At 41.4% G+C, this 26,426-nt stretch overlaps 1 pseudogene; it reads right to left on the bottom strand.

Annotated features, from left to right (window-relative positions):
• Window positions 1-3,303: 3,303 nt before the first annotated feature.
• LOC148032520 (syntaxin-125 pseudogene) overlaps window positions 3,304-26,426 on the bottom strand; it is a 47,270-nt pseudogene continuing 24,147 nt past the window's right edge.

Below are 26,426 nucleotides of genomic sequence, written 5' to 3'. Positions count from 1 at the left end.
ATGCAACTTCCTAGTTATAGATGGGGAATACGTACTTGTCTACATAGGAAATATTGGAGAATTTCCTATATTTCACCAAATTGCCTATGTGGGGAATGATTGAAAGTTCCTTGAGTTGCTAGATGAATCAGAATGCGACATCTGCAAACAAAACATAGGAAAAAGACAAATTCATACAATTCTAGAAATAAAAATTTGTTTTTTATCAGAGCTGGCTGGCACGTGTATAATCGCGTCTAAAATGCAGGATAGACGCGCTCTCAGACGCATCCCTCAGGTCAACCCTCTTGTTAGAGCGTGTGTATATCTGCATCTGAGATGCAGAATACACCCGCCTGGAGATGCGACTCTGAAGTCAAAGCTTCTGGGCAGGGTGCATGTATTCCTGCATCTCACATGCAGGATACACGCGCCTGGAGACGCGACTCTGAAGTCAAAGCTTCTTCTATGTAGAGCGCGTGTATTCTCATGTCTCAGATGCAGAATACACGTACTATGAGACGCGATCGCAGACGCAATGACAACAAACATAGCTCCACGTCTATACCTGCGTCTGTACTGAAATTTAGACGCGCTGGCAAACGCGCTCAGTCGGTTGATTTCAATCCGACGATCGCCATTCATGATTTATTTGTGCTATACAAAGTTCAATCATAGATCCTAATATATATATATATATATATATATAGAGAGAGAGAGAGAGAGAGAGAGAGAGAGAGAGGGAGAGGACTCACCTTGAGTGTTTAGTGTGGTGGATGGTGGCACTTCTTCCTTCTCCTTCTTCCTCTCCTTGGTGAGTTACTCTCCCTTGATGCTTGCTTGCTACTTGTTGTCTCCTCCCTTTGCTTCTTCTTCCTCTTATTCTCGTCTCTCTTGTTCTATCTTTTTTCCTCTCCTTGGCTTTCCTTTTTCCCCTCTTGTCTCTTTGAAGTGAAAGAAGAGGTGAGTCATGAGGAGGTGAGGCATGAAGAGACTGCATGTCGGCTAAACTCGAGCTTTAGAACGTGCAAAAAATGCAGGAAAGGAAAGGCGCAGTTTGAAAAGAAATTATTCAAGTATCTTTTGAATTTTGATGTTTGCATCTATTTTTGCGTGTATATGCGCATCTATGTTTACGTAAACGCGCGTATAGACGCGAAGTTAGACATGCAAATAGACGTAGATTTAGACGCGTAGGTAAATACAGATATAGACGCGCATTTAGCTTTTATCATGAATTTTTGCTTTTAAGATAAGTTTGATAGTAAGTTCTTATCATAAGTTTTTATGTATTTATGATAACTTTTGTGTATTTAAAATTGAGATCTTAGAATAATTAATATGCCAACTTAAAGTTTTTATGTAAACATATGAATAATAAAATTGATGTTGTCATGAATTAGGTGATGTCGTCGTCATCACCTAGTGCGGTGCATGTTGATGAGTCAACGAGCACATCCTCAAGTGAGGATGAAACATTAGGTCTTCGTAATCGAGATGGATGGCTACGACGAAAATTTAAATGCATATGTGATCGTTGTCAAGGGTGTATTTTTTGAGCACGTCGAGTTGCAATGTCACACCTAAGCATGTATGGAGAATGGGGACCGAGAAAAATCACCGGTATTCATTGTTTTTAAAAAACACTAAGATTGCTAGTCTATGTTACTCAATATATATTAACGTACATGAAACTCCCTTTTGTGGTTGAGCAAGATGCAGTGCCACATCCTCAGATGCTCCCTCCCAGGTGTCGAGAGGCTGCAAAACGTTGACACGAGGAGGCAGAGTCTTCGAGAAGAGTGAAGACTGACAACCATGATAGTAGCCCTCATGAAATGTCCCATCAAGTTTTAGAGGATGAGGATTTGGACAACATGGTACACCATCTATTTTCACAACCAGTTGAGGGAGAAGGTCACTCTACGAAGCCAGATGACCCACTATACGTAGCGTCATCTACTCCATTGTATGAAGGCTGTACGTACTCCGTTCTTCGTGCGTCCCTCGAAGCCAGCAGGATTACTACAGCCATTTCCCGTACCAAATCAGCCATGGGATATCATCAATATGGATTTCATTGTGGAACTTCCCGAGTCCCATGGATACACAATCATCTTTGTGGTGGTGGACTATTTCTCGAAGCAAGTCCACTTCATCCTAGCCAAACCACCACTGAATGCTAAGGAGGTAGCCTTCCTCTTCTTCACACATGTATTCAAACTCCATGGCTTACCCTTGGCTATAGTATCAAATAGAGATGGAGGATTCATGAGCGACATGTGGAAGGAACTCTTCAGTAGCAATGCTCCATTCCAATGGTCCTTTTCAAGTAGAAGCATTCCTTCGACACCGAGAACAAAGAGGATACCCCGAGTACCTTACCAAGTGGCGCGGTCATCCACTCAAGAAAGCCAGTTGGATTTCAAAAGTGAAGGCTCGTGCAAAGACGTATTCGCCCTTTGGCTCAAGGAGAACCCCACTACTCCTTCCAATGCCCCTTGAGCAGCCTCTTCAATAAACAAGCGGTTCTCAATCATGGACCCAGAATGCCTCCACTCCTCAAATGTAATTGAGTCGAGGGTGGATTCGCATGGTAATCCCAACATCAATAACTCCAATAGAGCCCTAAACAAGTCTAGATAGGCAGACATTGACTAGCTTGCTAGAAAAGGTTGTGTTAAGACCCCCAAGTCCTAGTGCGGGAGACACTCACCAGTCTAATAGTATAGACTGTGTTAAGACCCCGCGGTCATATAGACCGGTAGACACTGACCACCTTGATAGAAAAGGTTGTGTTAAGACCTCCGATTAGTCAAATAAAACACTACCCTTTGATTGCTGAGGATAGCAACCCAGTAGGCGGGGGTGAGTGTAAGGGCTTTGTAGCTATACCATGTCGTTATCACCGGAAACACCTATATAGGGAGTAGTAGTGACTCAAAGCCATGCCTTGTTTCCACTCTACGTGTGATTCCCTATACCCAATGGTGAACCCTCTTATGTGCGGCGTCACAAGAGTGTAGTCTTAGGATGCGTCTATGTTGTTCCGCTTCGTTGATTGAATAATACAAAAGTATACCTTGAACTCACATATCGCGTTATCTTTCTGTGCCGTGTTGAGTGCGTAACGAGTGCACATGCATCACAACTAAGAGATCCTTTTACATACCATATCCCTTTTTTTCAAGCGTTTAGTTTCGTTTACTGCTAGATGATAGGCACATGTTTGTGTTTTGCCTAATCCATTGACCGTTTGAAGGTAATATAGATCAAGTTTAATGTAAGCGCGAGCTTCTCAGACAATCGAAATGTTCGTTCTTGTTAGCTGGTGGATCGTATAAACTTCACGAGAATTGGCACCAGAATTATGAGGATCGCGAGTAGCAAGATTAGAATACCTATGCACTTCCATTTACGCGAGCGAGGTTGATACTCCTTAGCCTTTGTCACCTCAACTGTCCCGTCCTTGATGAAAGAGTTGGCACGATTGACATTGCCCTCGATATCGTTCAGCGTCTCCCCTTGGGCATCAACCCGGACATGCATGTCCGGGAAGATCTGATGCAGCTCTAGCAGGCTCTTCTCGATCTCCTTCACGGTCTCATGCCTCTCTTGCATCTCCCTCATGCTGTCGAGAATCTGGCCTCTCCCTTGCTCCTGCACGGCCGTCTGCAAGAACGTCTCACTCTGCCCCGTGTTAATCATGTAGTCGATCGTGGCCGCATCCGTGTGCTGGCCTGTCACGGTGAAATACCTCCTCTCCACAATCTCTCTGTACTGAGCCGCGACCCTCTCCCTGACGGAATAGAACTTGTGCATGAGGTTCTGGGATCTGGCCCAGTCCCACCATTTGTGACGCGCGCATGCGATCGACAGAGGAGCCTTGCCCGCAGCCGGGGATCCTGCGGTCTGCGAGGTTGGCCTCGTTGAGTTCTTATATAGCTTGCACATGCGCTTTGATGATTGCGCTGCCGCAGGGCTTTCATGTCGTCCGATCGAACGACCGTCTTGCTCTCGTTGTTGGCTCTCTGCAGGTCCGTGAAGAGAAGCTTGACGTTGTCCCTTGACGAGACCCACAGCCATTCATGATGTCATTCTGCTTTTTATAGCAGTGTTTATTTCAAGGTGCACTTATAGCTCACATATAATTTTAGATAAGGTGGACCACATGTAGCCAATGTGCACATGTCCTCTTTTCATCATCTTTAGCTAATGTGTCCACTTGTTGGTGACTAAAATAGATCATTGTAAGGATACTTTGCAATACCAACAAGCCAACTACAATTCTCTTATCTATGAAATGTATAAGTAAATTAACTTGGTTAATTTGATGAGGTCAAGTTTTCCTTCCATGGACAGTGTGGTTGGCTATATTCTACTTCAAGGTTATAGGAACTTACAGAAGTCAATGGAGCATCCTAAAAATGACAATACTCTAATTACTATATCAAGTCACTTCATGTACATATCTTTGATTGATTGATGGATAATATGTCTTTCTCTATCTCTTTCGTATACACCTTCATTGCATTATCTCTCTCTAGCTAAAAACCATTCATGCTTTATCCACCTATTCATACTTGCATGCAATTGTAAGTGGGATGGTCTAATAAGTCACCACATATGTGCCAATTGACTTGCCAATGTGTTATCTCTTATCCTCAAGCTTTGTTATATATGTCACCACATAGGTCAATTGATTCCCTAAATGGATGCATTGATACTTACAACATGGAGGCAAACATTTTGATATTGAAAGACTGGGAAAGTCATGTCATGTTGATCCAAAAACAACCAAAAGCTAGCATCTCATCAGTTTAATTGTTCGTGCGCGTCTGTAAGCGCATGTAATAGGTATTATCTGCACATATACACACACAATTACACGCGCTTACAGATGCGCCACGCAGGTATAGAAAACATTTGAAAAAAGTTGTGGCTTTCTTTTCAAACCTGTGCTTTCCTGTGTTTTTTGCGCATTTTCTGCAGTTCGAGCTCGACATCACTACTCATGTCTATTTATCACTTTATGAAGAGAATGAGGCAAGGAAATAAGAGTAAAAATATGACAAGAGGAAAGAAGAGCCAAAGAGTAAAGAACAAGAGCCAAACAAGGAAGAGAAGAAGATTCAAACAACTTACCAAGGGAAGGGAGAAGGAGAACAAGGAGCTTGCAACCTACCTGCCACCCGTTGGAACAAGCAAAGAAGGTGAGTTCTTCTTCTCTCTCTCAATCTTCTTTACTTTCTCTGTCTATTTGTCTCTCTCTTCTCTCTCTTCACATGCTGGATCCTGTCATCTATGGAGGTTTTTTTGCACTTTTTTTAACCAAGTTTAAAAAGAAATGGTCCGACTGTGCGCGTCTATCAGCGCGTCCAGATGACAGTGTAGACGTAGGTATAGACGCGAAAATAGATGCGCTGACAGACACACAAAGAGACGCAGATATAGACGAAGCATGCAATATGTTTTATATACACAGGGTAATATGATTTTTCTTGTGTAGATGTGGAGTCCTAGATCCTCTAGTACCCCATTCAACAAGGAGCAGTTCATGGGGGAGATGGCCAATTATCTTGGTCGCCCTCCCACTGCAGAGGAGGTTTTCAGTGTGATGTCTGGGACACCTATCACATCTTTGCCTACACAGGGGTCAGCTGAGGTACATGGATTAGCCGAAGCACGTGCATATGCAGAAGCACGTGTATCGAGTGAGCTAGAGGGTAGTGCCCGTCGAGGGAGGAGGGAGAGTCGTGCGGGAGGACAAGGAGGTCAAGGGCTTTGTGGGGGTTGCCTAGGTGGTGGCTCTCGATCACCCTCACCGGAAAATGAGAGAGGTGAGTCTCCACAAATGTACTACTCTGTCACTGATGTTGGTGGTATCTTGCATGACTCTGAGGGGAGGGAAGTGATAGCCTACTTGAGGAGTGTCGTGCATGCCACATACAAAGATTGCATGATTCCCGTCAAGCACCAAAGAAATGGTTTGTGGCAAGAGGTGCTGCGGACAGTATATAGAAGGTACCCTAATCCCGATAATTCACGATTCTCAAATAATTGGGGACGGTCAAAGGTGAGAGACGCACTTCATAACAAGAGGTCTCACCTTATGACGCGTGCCAAGGAGTCACTAAAGAGACAAGAGAAGGGGCGCTTTGGATATGGCCAACCACCAAATTGCCACTGCAAGGAGTGGAAAGAGGCCAAGAAGAGAGCAGCGCAGAAAATGACAAGTCGCCAGCATGCAGAGGTGCGACGTATCCAGATGGCAACCATGGGATCGTCGCATTATGGATCGGGTGGCAGGGAGTCATGGGAGACTGAGTTTGTAAGTATTATTTGATTTCTTTTTTTAATTTAATTTTGTAATTTGTTTCACTTCATTATGTAGTGTGTTTTAATACGTTGTATGTTCAAATTGTTTTGTAGTATCATATCGTTGGTAGGATGCCTACTCCTAGAGAGGTAGGCTACCATCGAGGTCATAACCGGGCATCCACTTGGCAGCATTTCTACGAGGAGGGACTCATCACGGAGGAGCAATATAATCGCGCCATGAGGATTCCACCACCAAAAGAGGTATGTTTTATTTTTTACATGAAAAGTATAGATAACTCTAATTTATTGTTTGTAATGGTATTTATATACCTTAATCCTTTGTGTAGGTGAACCCTGATGCAGTTGAGGATAGCAAAGGGGGGACTAGCAGTAGCGGTGGCAACAACGGCAGCGGCATATGCAACAGTGGTGGTAGCGATGATGATGCCTCTTCTGAGGAGATATAGAGGAGCCCCATGCATGCTTGTCTCCCCTTGGCTTGTAATTTTTATTTTTGATATGTATTACTTTCAGTTAGTGCTTGCGACCATGACCATGCTTGAGGTCACAAGCACTGGAACTCATAATGTAAAAACATTTCATCTATATATATGAAATTCTGTGTTCTACATACATTGTTTTGTTTTCAGTATCCAATCTTCGAGATAATCTTTCTCTGTTTTTCCTAAGCATACAATTTGATATTGATGGGGGAAAAAAAACTAGAGAGCATGTGGCTTGCAAAGCCACATGCTCTCTGGTTTTTTTTTCATACCTCTGTTTTGCACGTCTATGAGCGCGTCTAAATTGCAGGATAAATGCGCGTCTATTTTCGTCAAAAACTTGCAGAGTAAACGCTTTTTTAGACGCGTAGATACACACGTGTATAGACGCACAATATGAATACATCCACTTTTTTATAAATATAATTATATATTTACTTAGCGCGTTAATACGCGCGTCTATATGCGTGTCTACGTGGGCGTGTAACTCTGACTATAAGCGCACTTTTAGACGCGATACTGTAGACGCAGAAGTAGACGCGGTAATAAACGCGCCCGACATTTTTTTCCACAGTTCAAATATTACGTCTACAAGCGCGTCTATGGAGCCTTTTTGTTGTAGTGAACCGTGTTTGGATCCGTTGCTCGTCGTCGGCTCTCTTGCTCAAACCTTGCCATGATACCATAGTCCATTGTGGAGCGCATTTTGTCAATACGCTCCACGCGAAAATGCCATCCGCACGACCACGTTGCACTATATATTTTGTATTGTACATTGAAACACTCAAATTAGATGTCGCATATAAAATTTAGATACGACAAATTCTAAACCCCTCATCACCTTTGGACTACATCCCCTCGAGAATTCCCACTCCTCCATTGAGACCTCTATCCCTTCATGAGACGCTGCGGTCAAAGCTCCATGCAACCATCGCATTGACATAAACCACGGCATCTCCTCCATGCCTTCGGGATATCGAATCGGTCGATGACGCATACTACGTCGGAATTCAGCTCGTGCTTCCTCTCGATCTTGCCTAGCGATTTGGTACTTGGCGAGCCACATCTCCATAGAGGCATGGTGCAACATACAAAAGTGATTCACCTTCTCTTCCATTGAGGCATCCATTCTTTTTTCTACCCCATTTCCAACCACCACATCTCTAGTCAGTCTATTATCGTCCTTCAGTGACCATAGCATTTCATTGTCTGGTTTCACCATTGGTAGCCATTGTGAAATATGCACTAGCGCCTCAAACACCAACCAACCTTCGGCCATGCTACCTTCTGGCCGAGCTCATTGTCGCACAAAGCCTTTCAAGGTTTTCATGAAGCACTCCAAGAAGAACATCCATCGCATATGGACAGGTCCAGCAATCTCCACTTCATCTACAAGATGCACAAGAAGGTGGATTTGTATCATGAGCATGCTGGTGGGCAGGTATTTCTCAAAGAGACAGACCATCTCCACTACTCCCTGCCTTGCGGATTCAATAGAGGACATCTTAATCTCCTTCTGTGAAATCCATTGCATCAAAGTTGACAACCTGTAAATGGCCCCGCGTATTTCTGGAGTAAGACATCCTGCGATTGTGATCGGTAGTACAAACTGCCACAAATGAGAAAGCATTATGAATAATGGCTACATTCCAAATAGCAAAATAACCATGCTAATTACAATCCATTCGTAGTAAAAACCTGACATATCTTATGCAAATCGTGGAATTTTAGCCCTGATAATTGGTCGTCTTTAAAAAATGCGGACCTGAGAGAATGCATCATACCCGTCAGAGTGCGGATAGAATTGATTACTTGCTTCACAATGCGCTCTTCTTTAGTGGACAAAACCCAAGGAGTGCGAGGAAGCTGCACGCGACCATCAGCACTCGACTATGGCCAAAGCACCTCCATCTTACCTACCTCCTTCAAATCCATTCGTGCCCCTATAGTGTCTCTCTTTCTCGTGATGTGGTCCTATAACAAGCTGCCCACATTCTTGAAAATATGCATGGGATCCAACAAGTGGTTGACTTGTCAGTGGGTCCAATATGGCAACTCGTAGAAAACTGAGAACTGCGGCATTCCATTTGGATGTGATTCCGCGTGGACCACTTTCAACTCGTAGCAGCTTGCGGCGTTCATATGTGTTGGAGGTCGTCCAAGGAAACCTTCCCTGAGTTCACGATCCTCTGGCAAGAAAGCAGCGTGTCCTTGATATACCATCTTCTTCATGGTTCGTGACCTTCGGGAGTCTAACTGTGGCCCGGACAATGGACATGCATGATAACCTGAGATAACCAGATCTGTTCCAACACCACGACCTAGTGAATACTTGCTTGAATGAGATAAAATATAGATATTACCAGCAAGAATGGAGGCGTGCTCACCTGAGCACTCTCCAAATCCCGAAAAGTCATGCATCGTCCACATGAGAATGGCTCGAATATTGGCTGACCGCCGATCATCGTGCCTGCTCATATCTTGCATGGTGACCCCCTCCTTACACAAAAACTTAAGCTTATCGACTAATGGACGAAGATATATGTCCATATTTTTGACTTTTTAACGGCCGCGGACGAGCAAGCTAAGGATGAGATGTCCTTTCTTCGTAGAAAGCCATGGAGGGATATTGTAATTGACAAGGACTATAGGCCACACACTATAAGAAGTTGAGCGCAGACCGAATGGGTTCACGCCATCCATTGCAAGACCAAGCCAAAAATTCCTTGGCTCTCGGGCAAAGCTTGGGAAGGTAGAGTCAATGTGGCTCCATGCGCGTGAATCTGCTGATATTCGTTGAACTCCATCCGTGGACCTATTCTATGTATGCCACGTTGTCAAGCTCGCCATGCCGAACGTACAAAACATGTAGTTTATGCAGGGGATAAGCGGAAAGTGTCTGATAACTTTTTGAGAGATGGTTTGCCTTTGCAAGTCCTGTCGATACTTGTGAGCACCACACTTTGGATATGTCTCCATAGTCTCGTATTCTCCTCAAAACAGTATGCAATCGTTGATACATGCATGGATGTTATTGTAGTCCATGCCAAGCTTCCGTAAAACGTGTCTTGCATCATCACGAGACTCAGACATGGTATTTGCAGGTGGTAATATATGATATTTCAATAACTTGAAAAAAAATCATAAAACACCTTGAAAAAACACAAATTTTTGTAATAATAGTGTCGAAAAAAAAAATCAATGAAGCGTATGTACAAGGTACTTGAATAACTCGGTCACACTCGTATCGCTCCACTCGTATTTTGCTTGCACACTTAAGAGTGCAAGCAGTGTCTTTAGCCGAGATACTCGGCACCCATCATAGAATGGTATGGATGCTTCCTCTCTAAGCGGATCAGAAGTCTCGACATCCATGGGAATCAATGCATCGATCATTGCCTCCATCTCAAGCTCCAAGATTGTAGGTAGGTCTGGAAGGTTGCCTATCTCCTCTGGCATTGACGGTATAGATTGGCCTTACGAGTGGTGGATTGGCTCATGTACTCCATCCATAGCACGCCCACGTACTCTTCTAATCGGCCGCAAAGGGTGCACTCCCCCTTAGGACGAGACATCACCTCCCTGGATAGAAAATTTGCAGCGAGACCCAATCTTATTGTATATGGTATTCAATTAGCTTGCGAGTACAATGCATGATTGATATTAACTTCAAATTACCATTTGTTGAAAATCTGCAATCGCTTGATCAATGATCTTAGATTGAAACTTGCCAAATCATCGTACGTGTTCTATAGTCAATCAGCGTTTTCGTCTAATTGTCATCTTACATTGAGAGCAAAGACATGGGACACGCTGATTAAGATACGCCTCGCGATCTTGAACAACAGGACCTTCTTCGTTTTCCATTTTCAGCCAATTATGGGATTTTCACAAGAGGGACGAATTGATGAAATTGCGCACATCACGATCGTTCTAAACAGACTGAAATTTGTACATTGAACTGAAAGAAGAAGAAGGAGTGATCTAGGAGATCTATGAGCAAGTGTCCTGAAGTTTTACCCCCCTTTCAGAGCCAACGGAGCCATTAGATTTGGGTTCCGAGTAGCAGAGAAGGAGCTATAATTTTGATGCACATTTGTTCTATGAAGAAGCTCTAGGAGATCTAATGCCTGGAGATTGCTTCTAAGTAGTGCAAAGATTCCAAGTTCTTTCAATACGTATTGATTCAATTCTTTGTACTTTGTCTTTGTAGTGTTTACCACTTGTATATTCTCTATCTTCTCTTCCATCTACTATCTCTACTTCCTTCTACTTCTGATCCCCTATGGATTCGACCTTTCGACAAAAACCCCTCTAACATTAGTGAATCCGACGTGAAAGGTCATCAGAAGAAGGAAAGACAAGATGGGAGAATCTTCGAATACAATCTCCAATGATGTTTTGCAATAGTTGGTGCAAAATATGAATATGCTTATGCAGGTACAATAACAACAATAGGTGATGCAAGCTTCACCTCAAACAAAAAGTGTTGTGATGAATGCTTTGCAAGTAGTTGAGCGTGAGGTGAAGTTATTCAATGGCAGGAATGTATCTACATATGTACATACCTATGCTCAGAAGATGGAATTATTTGGGGTAGCTCAATCTGCATGGAGCCGGTATTTTGTACGTGTTACTATTCGTAAACTCAAAGCATGGATTACTGAATTATACTTGCAAAATGCTGACTGGGTAGCCTTCAAGAAGACACTTAGGGAAGAATTTTACATTGAGGATACAAGTTTGATTACGTACAAGACTTTTCAAGAGTGGGTTTTACAACCCACTAAGGGACTTGTGGCTATAAAATTGCTAAGAGAATTTGAAAGTTGATTTGAGCAGTTGGATCTTGCAAAATAGCAAGCTCTTGCAAGTTAGAAAATTGAATTGTTTCTACAGGCAGCTGATCTTGAGCTTCAAGAGAATCTTGATGATTTGCTTGAGGATCAAAATATAGAGACAAGTTTGAAAATAGAGTGGAGACATTTCAAGGAAGCTGTTACTGCACTTGTGAAGAAGCATAGAAGAAGAGAAAGATTGTATGTCTCTAGCTTGCTCACTGTTACAGGCATGATAGTTGATGTATCCAATAAGCCACCTACTTATGTGGCTAACTCTATGGCTGTACTTGCTATTGTTCCCTTTGTTAAGGGAAGATGTCTTAGATGAATTGGTCAAAGGCATGCGGGATCTTCAATTGAAGGTTGCAAAATTGGATGAAAAAGGACAAGAGGAAAGGGGACGGGCAGCAGCCCCCAATCCTGGAAAAAGATGTATGTGGTATGATAGTTTGCAGCACGAGAGAAAGGATTCTACTACCTATTAGGAGGCCTTGGCATGACAGCTCATCTTTTGGAAAGATGGAAAGATCCATGCATAAGAAATAGCATTGCCTGTTGCTTTGAATTTTTGAAAGTGAGGTATGCAAAAGTTGTTAAAAGACTTGGCTGCCCGAAATGCTTATGCGGTGGTACATGCTTCTACTTTTGGTCTACAGCTAGATAGAATGCATGGCCAAGTGATGGTTGGTCCAAAGGCTGAAATATGGACACATGCTTTACATGCTGCTAGAAAGAGAAAGGTCATTGATAGTGAAATGTCTCATGCAGGGCAAGACATTCACGGCATAACTGGTTGGGAATCACCGATAGATACCGCCCTTTTACATGGAATTTATTGTCTCTTGTATCCAAACAATTTGTATGTGCATGAATGGATGAAGAAGTTTGGATTGCATATTCAGTGTATGCATATTTAGCAAAGGTACAAAACACGGATATACTTGTGGAAGATAAAAGAAAAAGAGATGAAGTTATTGCAGGGACATCTAAAAGAATGACAAGAAGAAGTGTGGATCAGCCTAAAGCTGCAAATTAGCCACCTCCCGAGCATGCTATGGAAGAGGTCAGTCAGGAGTAAAAACAGGATAACAAACAAGAGGGCAAAAAAAGGGCAAGCAGCCAGGATATAAGTTGCAATCTAACATTGAGACAGCACGACAGATCTTAAGAAGGTTCTTGAAGAACAGATCTTAAATAGCCGGGTGGAATTCACCTTGGGAGAGGTGCTTGGCATTGCCAAGTGAGAATTTCATGATGAGATCATTAACAGATTCTTGGTGATACCACTAGTGCATTGCTGCAATTTGAAGAGAAAACTGGTTTGTTTGGTATTCGGGGTTAATATGAGCATGAAGTAAGTACAGGATTGTCTATGATGGATGCTACTAATCAGTGGACAACATGTGGAAAAGAGAAGAAAGTGGCTAAAAATTCATTGTCTTGGAGCAATATGCATGGTGGAGTAACACAAATGCAATAATATGGAGAAGAGACTCTAGGATTTATTCCTCAAAGTCACTACACAAGGAATTATTGGGCTAGAGCTACCACTAAAACGGTAGTGAAAATAGGGGAGCGTGAAACTCCTTGTGTTGCTTTACTTGACCATGGGTCTGAGATAAATGTCATTGAGTGTGGATTGTATGAAAATGGTGCATGGCCTGTAGACACTGATCATGGTTGGCATATGAGGGCTACAAATAGTTCTTCAAGGGAGCTTTATGCTGTATGTCCTAATGTAAATGTGACAATTGGTGATGTACAAGAAGAGCAATACTTCCTTGTGCAAGATAATTCCTCATATGCAGTGATTTTGGGATAGCCCTATATTACAGGAGTGAGTATGGAAACAAAGGTGCTTGATGATGGTTTTGCTTATGCAAGAGTTAGAAGCAAGGATGTGAGAAAAGTAGTCCAATTTCTTACTGTTTGTGTTAATCATCCTAGAGTCTCCTTTGGCTCCAAATGCAAGGAAATTCAAACTAGACCTGGATTTTCATTAAGCATTATTGTAATGCGGGGCTACAGTAGTGCTATTAAGAGGGTGTACTCACCTCTTGATGAAATGAAGCATGTATTTACTATTGGTAATTCTCAATTTATAGCAAACAGCTCATGTTGGTTTAAGCCTATGGAAGCTATGTGCAGGGCTGAACGCATATCTATGAAATGGGCTACTAAGGAACTGAGAACATTGGGTTGTTAGCTGAAAATGATGGCATTTTAGGTATCTTTTATGGGCTGAATATTACTGACACTATGGCTAAAATTTCATAAACTATACATGCAGAAAATGAGGCTGAAAACAGAGTGTTGTCAGTATGTTCTTTGGATATGTATGATGTTATAGCATTGTTTGCTCAATAGGAAGGATTACAATGGGATGAAGCACTTGTGGAGACAAAGTATAAGACAGTTGAAAAAAAGGTGAAACCAATCGCTTTGCCACTTCCACCAGAGAGTGAGAGTATGTATGAAAAAGTGTTAAGGCAACCAAGCTTACAGGATCCTAAAGATATAGGTCATTAGTTTACATCTAAAACATTACACGAATTGAAAGTTAGTGCAGAAGGGTTTCTTTTGCATGTTGAGAGAGATTGTTTTATGCGGATGTTGGCTGGACATGGAAAGGCATTTGTATTTCAGCTAAGTGAAATAGGTTGTGTGGATCCAAATGTTGTCTCTCCTATGGTCATATTTACAGTGCCACATGTACCATGGAACTTGAGGCCTATTCTAGTGCCTAAAGCTTACTTGCCAAAGCTGATGGATTTGCTAAATGAAAAGATTCACATGAAGATCTTGGAGCCTTCTTCAGCCCCGTACTCAAATTGTTGGTTTACTATGCCCAAAAAGAATGGGGCTTTGAGATTTATTCAAGACATGCAACCAGTCATTAAAGTAACCATAAGAAATGTGGGTGTAGGTCCTCTGGTTGATGAACTTGCAGAGGCTTTTGCAGGAAGAGTGATTTATTCTTTGGGTGATCTTTACTCACGTTATGATCAGTTTCAGCTTGCAATTGAAAGCAGGGATGTCACAACCATGAAGACTCCTTTGGGGTTAGTACGGATGTGTACTCTCCCACAGGGTGCAACAAACTCAGTGGCACACATGACTAATGCTATGAATAGGGTACTCATGGATTTTATACCACAATTGACTATTCCCTTCTTAGATGATGTTCCAATCAAAGGGTGTGCAATAGATGAAAAGAATGAAGAGATGGATGGTCATGGATGCAGACAGTTTGTTGCAGACCATATTGTGGATTGTGAGAGGATTTTGACACGTCTAAAAGAGGTACATTTAACTCTTTCTAGACAAAAGTCTGTCTTTGGAGTTGAAGAGGTTTTGATTGTTGGGAATATGTGTGGACCTTATGGGCGAAGACCATCACCAGCAAAAATAGATGGGATTGATAGAATGCAAGATGTATGCACGAATGTATCAAAGGTGCGTAGATTCTTGGGTGCATGTGTGTTCTTTTTTATATGGATTCCTCACTTTGCACATATAGCCAATGCTCTTTATCAGCTTCTAAGGAAAGGTTAGAAATTTCATTGGTAAAAGAAGCATAAAAAAGCAATGAAGAAATTGAAGCAACTCTTAAAATTTGCTCCTACATTGAGAAAGGCTAACTATTCACATGGAAAGCCTATCATTATTACTGTTGATACAAGTCCAATTGGGATTGGATGGGCAATTGGGAAAGATGATGAGGAAGGGCAAAGATATGCAATTCGCTTTGGTGCTAAAGTATTGACTGAACGACAGAGAAGGTATCCACAGGTTAAAAGAGAATTATGGGGAATTGTGACAGCCCTTAAATGTGACAAGGAGTATTTTATGGGTGCTCATGTAGTCATTGAGACCACAGTATTGGGTATGATTACTAGTTGTGCTACTCCAGACATTGCTATGCTCCAATGGATTGCATATATCAAATCTTTGAACCCTAAATTTCAGCATATTGCAGGAAGAGATAACTTAGTGGGCAGACATGTTATCTCGAGCACATTATGAGAATGAAGATGGGATGATGGATGAGGAGGAAGAAGATGACTTTCTTACGGCTGAAAATGATGTTACAAGAGTGAATTTAGCAATGCAACGTGTCCTACAACATTAACAGAAGCTTGGACAACAAAGAGGAGACACTTTAGATATTTTGCATCTTGTGTAGAAGTGTTTCTAGAAGACAAATATGCAGGAGAGTGGCTGAGAATTGGTCAATACCTCAGTACATTAACAAAGAGAGATGAATGGTCAGATGAGGAGTTTAAGAAAATCAAGAGGAAAGCATATGGATTTTTCTTAAAAGATGGATACTTATGGAAACATGCTAAAAATAAACAGGGTATGCCATTGCAAGTTTTGGGTGGCAGAGCTTCACAAGTAAAAGTAATGCCAGAATTTCATGAAAGCTTATGGCCTGGTCATAGAGGTGTTTGGGGTACTTTTACAAAGATCAAAGAAAGATATTGGTGGCAGGGTATGTATAAGGATATTGCTCACTTTGTGGAAACATGTATGACATGTCAAATGTATTCATCTGTGAGACATCGGGATGGATCGCAACCCACATATTCATTGTCTCTTCATTTTAAGTGGGTGGTGGATTTGGTCACAATGCCTACAGGTCTTTGGCAAATGAGGTATCGTGTGCTTGCTCGTGAATACTTGACTAATCAAGTGGAAGGGAAAGCTTTACATACTAAGACAACAAATGTTGTGTGTACTTTTCTCTTAGAAGAGACCTTTTGTCAATATAGCAGATAGGGATGAGTTGGATGCAGATGAAGCTCATGATTTCTTTGCACGGCTGGGGATAAAGCTTTATTTAACTTCAGCCTATAACCTTGAAGAAAATGGAAAAAGTGAAAGAATCAAAGTATTCAAAAGGCGAGAATCTACTACCTATGAGTTGCCAAAGTTGGAAGAAAATAGTGTTCATGATACAGGGGCTAGCCAGGAAGATATGGAAGATGAAGAAGCAAAGGATATGATTACAGAGGATGAGAAGGACTCAAAATCCGGTGACAACTAGGATTTTAGCACATATCGGAGGATGTGCAGGTTCAGAGGGGGTGGATGTCGTGATATTATAAGGAAACAGTGTGAAAAAGCATGGAATGCATCATCATCCGACTTCTTTATTGATCTAGAGAGTCAATGTGACAAGTATTTCCTTTCAAATCAAATGAGAGGTGAGATGTGTGAATGGAGTGTTGCATGTATAGGATGGGCTTCTCAATGAACAACGCACGATCTATTCCTATGTACTGAACCATAAGGCTCCATGGCCTTCCTTCTTGCAATGTATGCCGATGTAGGGCGGGATGCACTGTTGCACCATCAAATGCGCACAAGGCATACAACCTCTACACAAGTGAATGTAAGGATTACATCAATGGGTTTTAGGAATGGGCTGCCCTCTGTATCTTTTAACAAAGTGTGAGACACAGGGTGGGCTAAGTGTGACTGGTGTTTCTCCTCAATCAATTTTGAGAGTGAGATTGAAGGATGTTACGACAATTGGAGTCAGGTACGTTTCCGTTTCCCTATGCACAAAACGGAAGGGTCTCTACTGCCATCACAGAACACATCACCCTATTTTGTACACTACACTACAAGGCTCCTTGGCCTTCCTGCTTGCCCTTATCCCAAACAGGATTGGACACACTAATGCACCATCAACTGTATACCCTGGCATAGTCCCTCTACACCATTCCCCTTGTTGATTTCTAAACTGGGTGTGAGATCTGGGTTACCATCAGTACTATCTCAAGTGATGTTAGTAATGGGGCGAGTGATTGTTCCTTCATTTCCATTTGAGTGCTGCAAGCTAAGAGACTATCCTTCATCCACGATACCTACTACACATGCTTTATCAATCAGCTACCTCCTTGGGTGCTACTGCATGGTCCCTGGTGCGTTGGATGTATACTGTGAAGACACCTTGGTACCCCCTGTAGAGCCAATTGTAACACATGAAATGACATCAACCATAAAATGCAATGCTTGGCGAAATGGGCCAAGCTTTTCTAACCCTATCTTTATGATTGCAAGTGTATGTAATGTTTTAAGTGTAAGGACGTTAGAATCCAGTCGGTTGATGAGTCTTAGGTTACCTTGACGCATTTTACTCTGTCTGTTAAGGTTTTAAGTGTGGGGATGTGTCCCTGCACGTCTATGACGTAGGCCCCTTACATATGTGTCAAGTTGATCATGCATGTATGCCATGACCTATTTTTACCCTCATGGGGTCCCTTTCCCATCCACACGTCTAACTTTATGCCACCCTTGGGGCCGTTCCTTCACTATTTTTCTTTATCCCTTGTTTTGACGCTTTGTATGTGAACGCACCCTACATTCACCGGAATCCAAATCCAACCTTACAGCCCTGTTTGTCCCTTTGAACTACCCATTTTTTCCTTCTTACCAACCCTTTTTTCGACACATGGTTCTTGAGATATTAATTTTGTGACGCCTTTTGCATAAATTAGACGATTTTCCATGTGAATGTGCCTTCATTATTTCGGAACTGTGGTTTAATATGGCAGCCCTTACAACCACCTTCTTCTTGAAATTTTTTGTTTTTAATCTGTGTCATTCTGATTCACGGTTGGTCTGATATTAATTTTTGCGAGTTTTCGGGACATTTTCGCGCATAATTTCCACATTTTTCCCACGTGCACATGCCCTGTTTGCACCGAACTTCCAGTTTAATTTGAAAACAGTGTCCAACCAACCTTTCCCCATCTTTTTCCTTTTTTCTTTCCCCTATTTTGACTGCCAAATTTTTAGTTATTAATTTTTCATGTGTTTTTTAGTGTATTTTTAGTGTTTTTTGCATGTGAACCCCTCCTAATTCCCCCGGAACTATGTGTTGATGTGATAGCCTTGTCACTCCCTTTCCCTTGGACATTTTTCCTTTTTGTTGTGCTTCATTCTAGGAACTAGTTCTTTCCGTACTAATTTCTGAGTCTATTTTCACATTTGATTTCTAGGTTTTTCCCATGTGAACGCATCCTATCTTAGTTGGAACCGTGTTTTGACATGATAGAGTTGTTGGGCACATTATTCTACACATTTTTTCTTCTTCCCACACTTCATTCTAAGGAGCAGATTTTTCAAAATTAATCCTCGAATGTGTTTTCAGAGCTGTTTTTCATTTTCTTCCCATGAGCACACCCTGCTTTTGCCTCGGACATCCTGTCGTACTTTTCCATCCTTTTCTCTTCGTTGCCCCACACATTTTTTCTTTTTATGGCATTACTTTTTGCCGAATGGTTAGCAAGTTATTAATTGTTCTTTGTTTTGCCGTGTTCTCGCGTGCCTCACCTCGCACATGAATGCACACATTTTTGGATTTATGCATCTCCAGATGCCCGTCGGCTTCGTGCCCTTTCGTACCAATGTCCCAACCGTGTTAAATCCCGTCAATGCAAATTTTTTACACCCACCCCGTGCATACGCACAAGACGGGGGTGTATTTCCCTTTTTCAGGTTTTTATTTTATTACTTTAATTTATTTTCCCCCCTTGTTTACATTAACTATCTCCCCTAAGTATTATTTTAATTTTCCAAAAAAAAGACAAAAAAAAACAAAAACAAATGAGAAAAATGAACACGACAAAATGACAACCATTTAAAAAAAACAAGGGGTTTTTTCAATTAATTATCATTAAAACTAAGAAAACCACCAACAACAAAGAAACACACAAACCACAAAAAAAAACACACAAAAAATAAACAAAAAAATAAAAAAATAAATTGAAATTTTTTATCTATTAAAAAAAACTAAAAACACAAAAAATGAAAAAAATAAAACACAAAAAAATGAAAAAAATAAACAAATAACCACACAAATCTAAGATAAAATAAAATAAAAATAAAACTCCATTATTAAAAATTCATTCTCATTCAAAAAATAAAAATCCAACCCTTGTTGCCCCATCTACCCCCACTACCACCCGATTGGAGGAGTCGCCCCGTTTGTGCCTGACGTCGCCCGATTGGAGGAGTCGGCCCGTTTGCACCCGACGCCGCCCCCTCCTTCTCCTCCAACTCGTCCTCCTCCTCCACCTCCTTTGGCCGCCCTGCCTGCGCCCGACGCCACCTCCTCCTCCACCTCCCACCTTGTCCTCCTCCATCATCCTTGTTCTCCACCTCTCGCCTCGTTGTCCCCCTTCTCCACCTCTTCTTTTGCCACTATCTCCTCCTCCTCCTCCTCCACCACATGCACCTCCTCCCCCACCCACCCCTACCCCAAGCCCCCTTTCCCCCACCCCTACCCAAGCCCCTTCCCCCACCCTCTATTAAACCCCCCTTTCCCAATCCCCTCTTAAGCCCCCCTTCGTGCGCAGTAGAGTTTTTTTTTGTGTGGTTGCGGGTCTTCGTCGCGGCTAATCCCACACAGCTTTGTGTGGTCATGGAATCCACGGTCTTTGCGGGCGTTCAAGCATGAGGACGCGCGTTGAACTCGTTCGTGGGCGTGCATAGTTTCTTGATGTTCACACGCGACTGTTCACCCGCGCGTCCATGTATTCATTTTTGAAATCCCGAAAATAATTCCAAAAAACAACATTTAAAAAAATCTAAAAAAATTTACAAAAAATCTGTGAAATTTTTTCCCATAGTGTCAAAATTTTTCTTCAATAAAAATGTCTCTAATTAATTACTGAAAATTCCAAATTGCCTAAAATTATTCACAAAATGATGGAAATTGATAACAATTCCAGAAAAATACCTAAAAATTTAAAAAATTTATAGAAAATCACATTCACTTTCTTTTTCATTTTGGATATTTTTTTGGAATGAAAAATTACTAACATATTTTTTTGAAAAATAGTTCTTTTTTGGAAAAAATTTATGACAATGTAATTGTCATAAACACATCCTTTGAAACTCCCAAACATGATAAGAACATTTCCATCACATTGTAACAGAATGGGTTTCAACCCTCATAGTAGGACAAATTGATTTCTTGCTTATTATTTTAAAAAAACAATACAAAACAAAATACAGTAAAACAACACAAACCAAACCAACGAAACAAACCCTCCTTTTTATTTACTGTTTTTTTTACAGTAACAACAAATAAATTATAAATTATGAATTATTATTTTTTTAAAACACACAAAATAAAAACAAGAAAACCACACCAATTAAAATCCCACTAAAATTCCAATCCACATCTTCTCCTTTATTTTGGTCATGTGTATCATTATTTTTGTTTAGTTAAGGTATTAGTTAGTTTTCGTTTTTTTCTATCCAACAGGACAACTATTGTAAGTCAACCTTTTGTCCATTTTTGTGGATTTGCGTGGATTGCGCATTCCATTTTGGAGGACGTGGTTTCAGACCTTGCATGTGTCCACCCACACATTGCCATGTTCCTTTCTTTTTTCCCTCTCTCACTTGCACCATAACACACCGTTAATTGTAAATAAAATCCATTGACCATTGCACACACCCAACTAACAGAATGCACTTCATAAATTTATAATTAAAACAAACCAAACGTTAATTATAAAAGGAACCCCTCTGTTGCACGTGCACCTTTGCAACCTAACTCATGTAATTTGTAAATTAAACTCCATTCACAAGTGCACACGCACATGTGTTACAGACACATTAAATTGTAATTAAAATAAACCCCTTGAAGTCACTCATGCATGCAGTCAAGTGTCACACATCATGTAATTGTAACAATTAATTGCATTAGTAAAGACAAGTCGTGTCAAGTCTAAGAGGGGCTAGGCTACGTTTTCAACTCACCATGCATTAACGGATTAACTTAACAATGAATTGTGTTTAATAGATTATCTAATAAAAAATGAGTCGTTAGTTTCACCCATCCACTTCACTGCACTGTAGGACGCTATATGTTACGTTGTCGGAGGGGTTTTTTTCGAAAGGTCGAATCCACCAGGGATCAGAAATAGAAGGAAATAGATATAGGAGATGAAAGACAAGATAGAGAATACACAAGTGGTAAATACTACAAAGACAAAGCACAAAGAAATGAATCAATATGTATTGAAAGAACATGGAATCTTCGCACTACTTAGAAGCAATCTCCAGGCATTAGATCTCCTGGAGCTTCTTCGTAGAACAAAACGTGCATCAAAATTACAGCTCCTTCTCTGCTGCTCAAAACCCAAATTTAATGGCTCCGTTGGCTTCGAAAGGGGGGTAAAACCCGAGGACACCTGATCACAGATCTCCCAGATCACTCCTTCTTCTTCTTTCAATTCAATGTACAGTTTTCAACCTGTTTACAGTGATCGCGACGCGCACGATTTTGTCAATCTGTCCCTCTTGTGAAAACCCCATAATTGGCTAAAAAAGCAACTAGCTTTTTTCATGCCATCCTAATCTAGAAGCATTTCCAACTTTTTTGAATTTTTGTAATAAATAATATAAAAAATAAGTTAAAATTATCCAAAAATTTAGTATTTTTGGATAATCCATGCAGCTCACACTACCCTTTGTCTCACACTCTTTTGATAGATATAGAGGGCAATCCATACTCACATCCCCATCCTATTAAAATAAAAGCTTGCATCACTTAGGGGGTTGTCAATGAAGATCGTGTTGGCTATTGTTGTCACTAGAGTGTTGAAGATGATGCGTACCCAAGGAGGTAGCTAACACGTCCGGTACTTCAATGATTTGTATAAAAGATTGTCTGTTAAGGAGGGCAGACTAACTGATATTGTAGAGACAGCGCACCAAGTAAGGTGGCTTCAAATTGCTTCTCGAAAGGTTCTACTAGTGAATGAGCTATCCTAAACTGCGAGGTGTTACCACCTTTTCCACAGTCAGTTTCCTGCCCAATGGTGTTTCCACCTTTTCTTGGAACGAGACCTGCTATGACATGGAATTTCTTCCTTTTCTACCATAATAGTTTTCTTTTCTCTTTTTTTTTCCCCTTTTTTTCTCTTAACCTATCCATGAGGGTGTCTCCATGTTTTCTTAAAGAAATAGGCTGACACAACAGGGACCACTGTTCTTTTCTTCCATAATCCTTATATATATATATATATATTCTTTTTTTTCTCTCTTTTGTTTTTTTCTTTTGTTTTCAGAAGGGAAATGGTAGAAACACCATTTGTCAGAACCATCCTCTCCACCGCGACTGATTGAAAGTAGAGGATAAAAGATTAGGGACAGGAGGTGGGCTGAAGGGGAGAGAGGGTTGCATGCACCTCTTCAGGAGTGGCAGAAGAACGGCTATCAAAAGTACCATCGGAAGAATTACAATGCCACGCCAATGGAGGAAAGAATGGGGTGACTGTGATTGTCAAGACCTCCAAGGAGAGGAGTACTTCTTTAGGTGATATCCATTAATCAGGAAGGGATCATTAGAGGCATCAATGATCTGCACCTGAATAGAGCCATTAGGGTTGACAGCAACTACCTTGTATGGGCCCATCCACCGTTATTGAAACTAGTTAGGAAACTTGCCAGATCTCGAATCATAGGCCAGAACCAGATCACTTTCGTTGAACTCCTTGTATTTGATGAAGTTGTCATAGAAAGCCTAACGTCGAGCTTGCGTGGCTTCCATGCACTGTAGAGCCATCCTGTGAGTCTCGTCTAAACATTCCAAGTGCAGGAGGCGGTGTTGCAGTGACTCATCATATCCCCAGTATTCTTTGATAGCCAATCGCTATGGGAACAATTCCAATTCAACCGGGAAAATAGCTTCTCTATCATACACCAGTTGGAAAGGAGTTTGTCATGTAGCATCCTTATGGGAGGTTCTGTACGCCCAGAGGGCCTCTATAAGACAATCATCCCAATCACGACGATGTACTGTTATCTTTCTTGTCAAGATTGAGCAGAGGATGCGCTTGGTGACTTCAACTTGGTCGTTGGCTCTAGGGTAGTAAGGAGTGGACTTGAGATGGTAGATCTTATATAGCTCTCTCAGCTCTTCCATGATCTTGTTAAGGAAATGAGTACCTCTGTCACTAACCAGCTTGAGGGAACCGCCACAACTTGTGATAATATTCTCATACATGAATAGGGCTACATTGTTACCATCGTCCCGCTTCAGAGCTTTTGCTTCACACCACTTTGTGATATAATCGATACATACCAGGATGTATCTATTCTGCTTCCGTCATGTAGGTGGATCAATGGGAACCATGAAATCAATCCTCCACTTTTCGAACGGCTTTAGGGGAAGGATAGGTTGCACTGGCATGGCACTTTTTTTGGTGGGTTTCGCCATTCACTAACAAGCATCGCATCTCTTGCAATAGTCATATGCATCCTTGCGAAGGGTTGGCCACTAGTATCCCACTAATAGAGCCTTCCTGGCTATTCCTTCTCCTATGAAGTGTCCACCACATGGTTCTCATGGCATGCTTTCAATACTATTCCGATTTTGTCTCCTGCAACACATCTTCGCAACACTTAATCTTTGCCTCTCTTGTACAATGCACTGCCTAGCAAGGTGTAGGGGGCTAATTCCAACAAAAACTTCTTTTTCTCACGGCTCAAAATGCCCGGTGGATACTGTTGAGTTTTCAAGAGGTTGGCTATGTCTATGTACCATGGAGTAACTATGTCGACTAGAAACAATGAAGCATCATAAAGGTCTAGATCATCATATTCCTCTTCTGTTGTTTTAGAGATCCATGTGTCAGATGATTGGCTAGGACATGGGAACGACCAGGCTTAGTGACCACTTTAAAATCAAACTGTTGGAACAAGAGCAACCATATCATCATTCGTCCTTTAACATCTGCTTTGTTCATCAAGAAGGGCAGGGCTTCATGATCCATGTAGAACTTGAAATGCGTTGACAGTAGATAGTGCCGAAACTTCTCCATTACAAACACCATTGCTACGTACTCAAGCTATGTCAGTGTGTAGTTCCGATCTTGATCAGTTACTTTTCGACTTGCATAATAGATTGGTTGATCTAATTTAGAGGGGCAATTTTGACATAAGATAGCACCTAGCCCTTCAATTGATGCATCTGTGTGCACATGGAACTCCTTCATGCAATCAGTAGGCTGCAAGATAGGTGCTTGGATGAGGCACTATTTTAGGGTATTAAAGGCTTATTCGCAATCATCACTACAAAGGAAATCTGCATCTTTCCTTCAGAGCTTGTGGATAGGGGGTTGAGGTTTGTTGGTGCTGTCAAGGTGGCAATCTTCTCAATCTGTAATCCCTTTTGCATAGACAATATGGCCTAGAAGAACTCCTGATGAGACACCAAAGACACATTTGTCGGGGTTGAGAGAAATCCCATACTCTTGGCATCTATCAAAACATTGCTCTAGGTGTCCCTAATGCTCACGGATTAAGCTATAGACACACCTCAATGAAATCATATAGATGATTCTGGAAGGCAGCTATCATTACTCGTTGAAAGGTGGTAGGAGCATTACAGAACCCAAGCGACATCACTCTATAGGCATAGGTTTCCCATTCTGTTGTGAGGTTGTTTTGGATTGATCCTCTTCTGTGATTTGGACTTGGTTATATATGCTGAATCCATCCAAGAGAGAATATAGCTCATGGCCAGCCACTGTGTCCAACACTTGGTCTATGAAAGGGATAGGAAAATGATCCTTCTTTGTCTTCGAGTTGAGCTTTCGAGAGTCCACATATATTTGAAGTTTCCCGTTCTTCTTGGGTACAACCACAATGGGCGAAACCCATTTACTGTTAGCCACAGGATAAATGAACTTTACTTCAAGTAGCTTCAATAATTCAGCCTTTACCGCCAGAGTTGAATAATTAGGATTCATACGCCTCTGTCTTTGCCGCACCGGTTTGGCATCTGGTTCTAAATCAATGTGGTGTTCGCATACTTTGGAATCAATCCCCTTTATATCTTTTTAATGACCAAGCAAACACATCTAAGTTCTTCAGTAGGTCTCACAGAACCACTAGTTCTTCTTTTGGAAGATTTAGATCCACTTTCAGGTGACGTTTAGTACCGTCAGTATCCAGGAATGTCAATTGCCTTTCACCTTCCACTTCACGGATAAATGTCCCACAGATTGCTTTTGGATAGAGGTATGACTCCTTCAATGGAGTAGTGTTATCATTTGATGTTCTATTAGAACCTGCGTCCTCCTTCTGAACAAATGACTCATTTGTCTGCTCTGGGATTGCTAAAAGGGTATCAAAGCTTTGTTTGTTTTTATGTGAGTGGTGATTTCTTTTGGACTTAGGGATTCATCTTCAGAGGATGCGTCTAGGAATGTCACATAACATGGACCTTATATAAGCAGTGGCTCTGATGGCTCTAGCTTCTGTTGTTGAAAAGAGGCATCATCATCATCTTTTCTCCAGAATGAATTGTCAGGGCGAAGGAGCCATTGGTAAACTTAATTTTTATACATTTGATCCATTGCTTATGCAAATTCTACATACTTTGTGATCCATTGGTCAACCCAAATGGAACCATAGTCATTTCATCCAACACCCCGAGATCTTCAGTCTATGAGATCTCTGTAGGGAGATCAACAAGATCGTCCACTATCAGAGAAACTTCTTCATCTACACTTTCATAACTTGCTTCGTTTTCCTCCTCATCATTTTCATCCTCTTCCTCTGGAGGCTCTATCTCTGCTTTTGTAGAGGCTCTGTAGGAGAAGAACAGATCCTCCGTCTCTGTTTCTGCTTATGCTTTATCTTTATCTCTAGCTCTATCTGTGCTTCTTTCTCTACTTCAGACTCTGCGCGACTGCCATGTAACAGGGAGAATAGTACATCCATGCTTCTATTTCACTGTCAGAGG

This window comes from Lygodium microphyllum, chromosome 8, assembly GCF_053477565.2.
Source record: "Lygodium microphyllum isolate KBCC chromosome 8, Lygodium_microphyllum_v1.1.10, whole genome shotgun sequence".
In the NCBI taxonomy this organism is placed as follows: Eukaryota; Viridiplantae; Streptophyta; class Polypodiopsida; order Schizaeales; family Lygodiaceae; genus Lygodium; species Lygodium microphyllum.
Note: the sequence above shows the minus strand (reverse complement) of the source record. Positions and strands in the feature narration are given on the sequence as shown.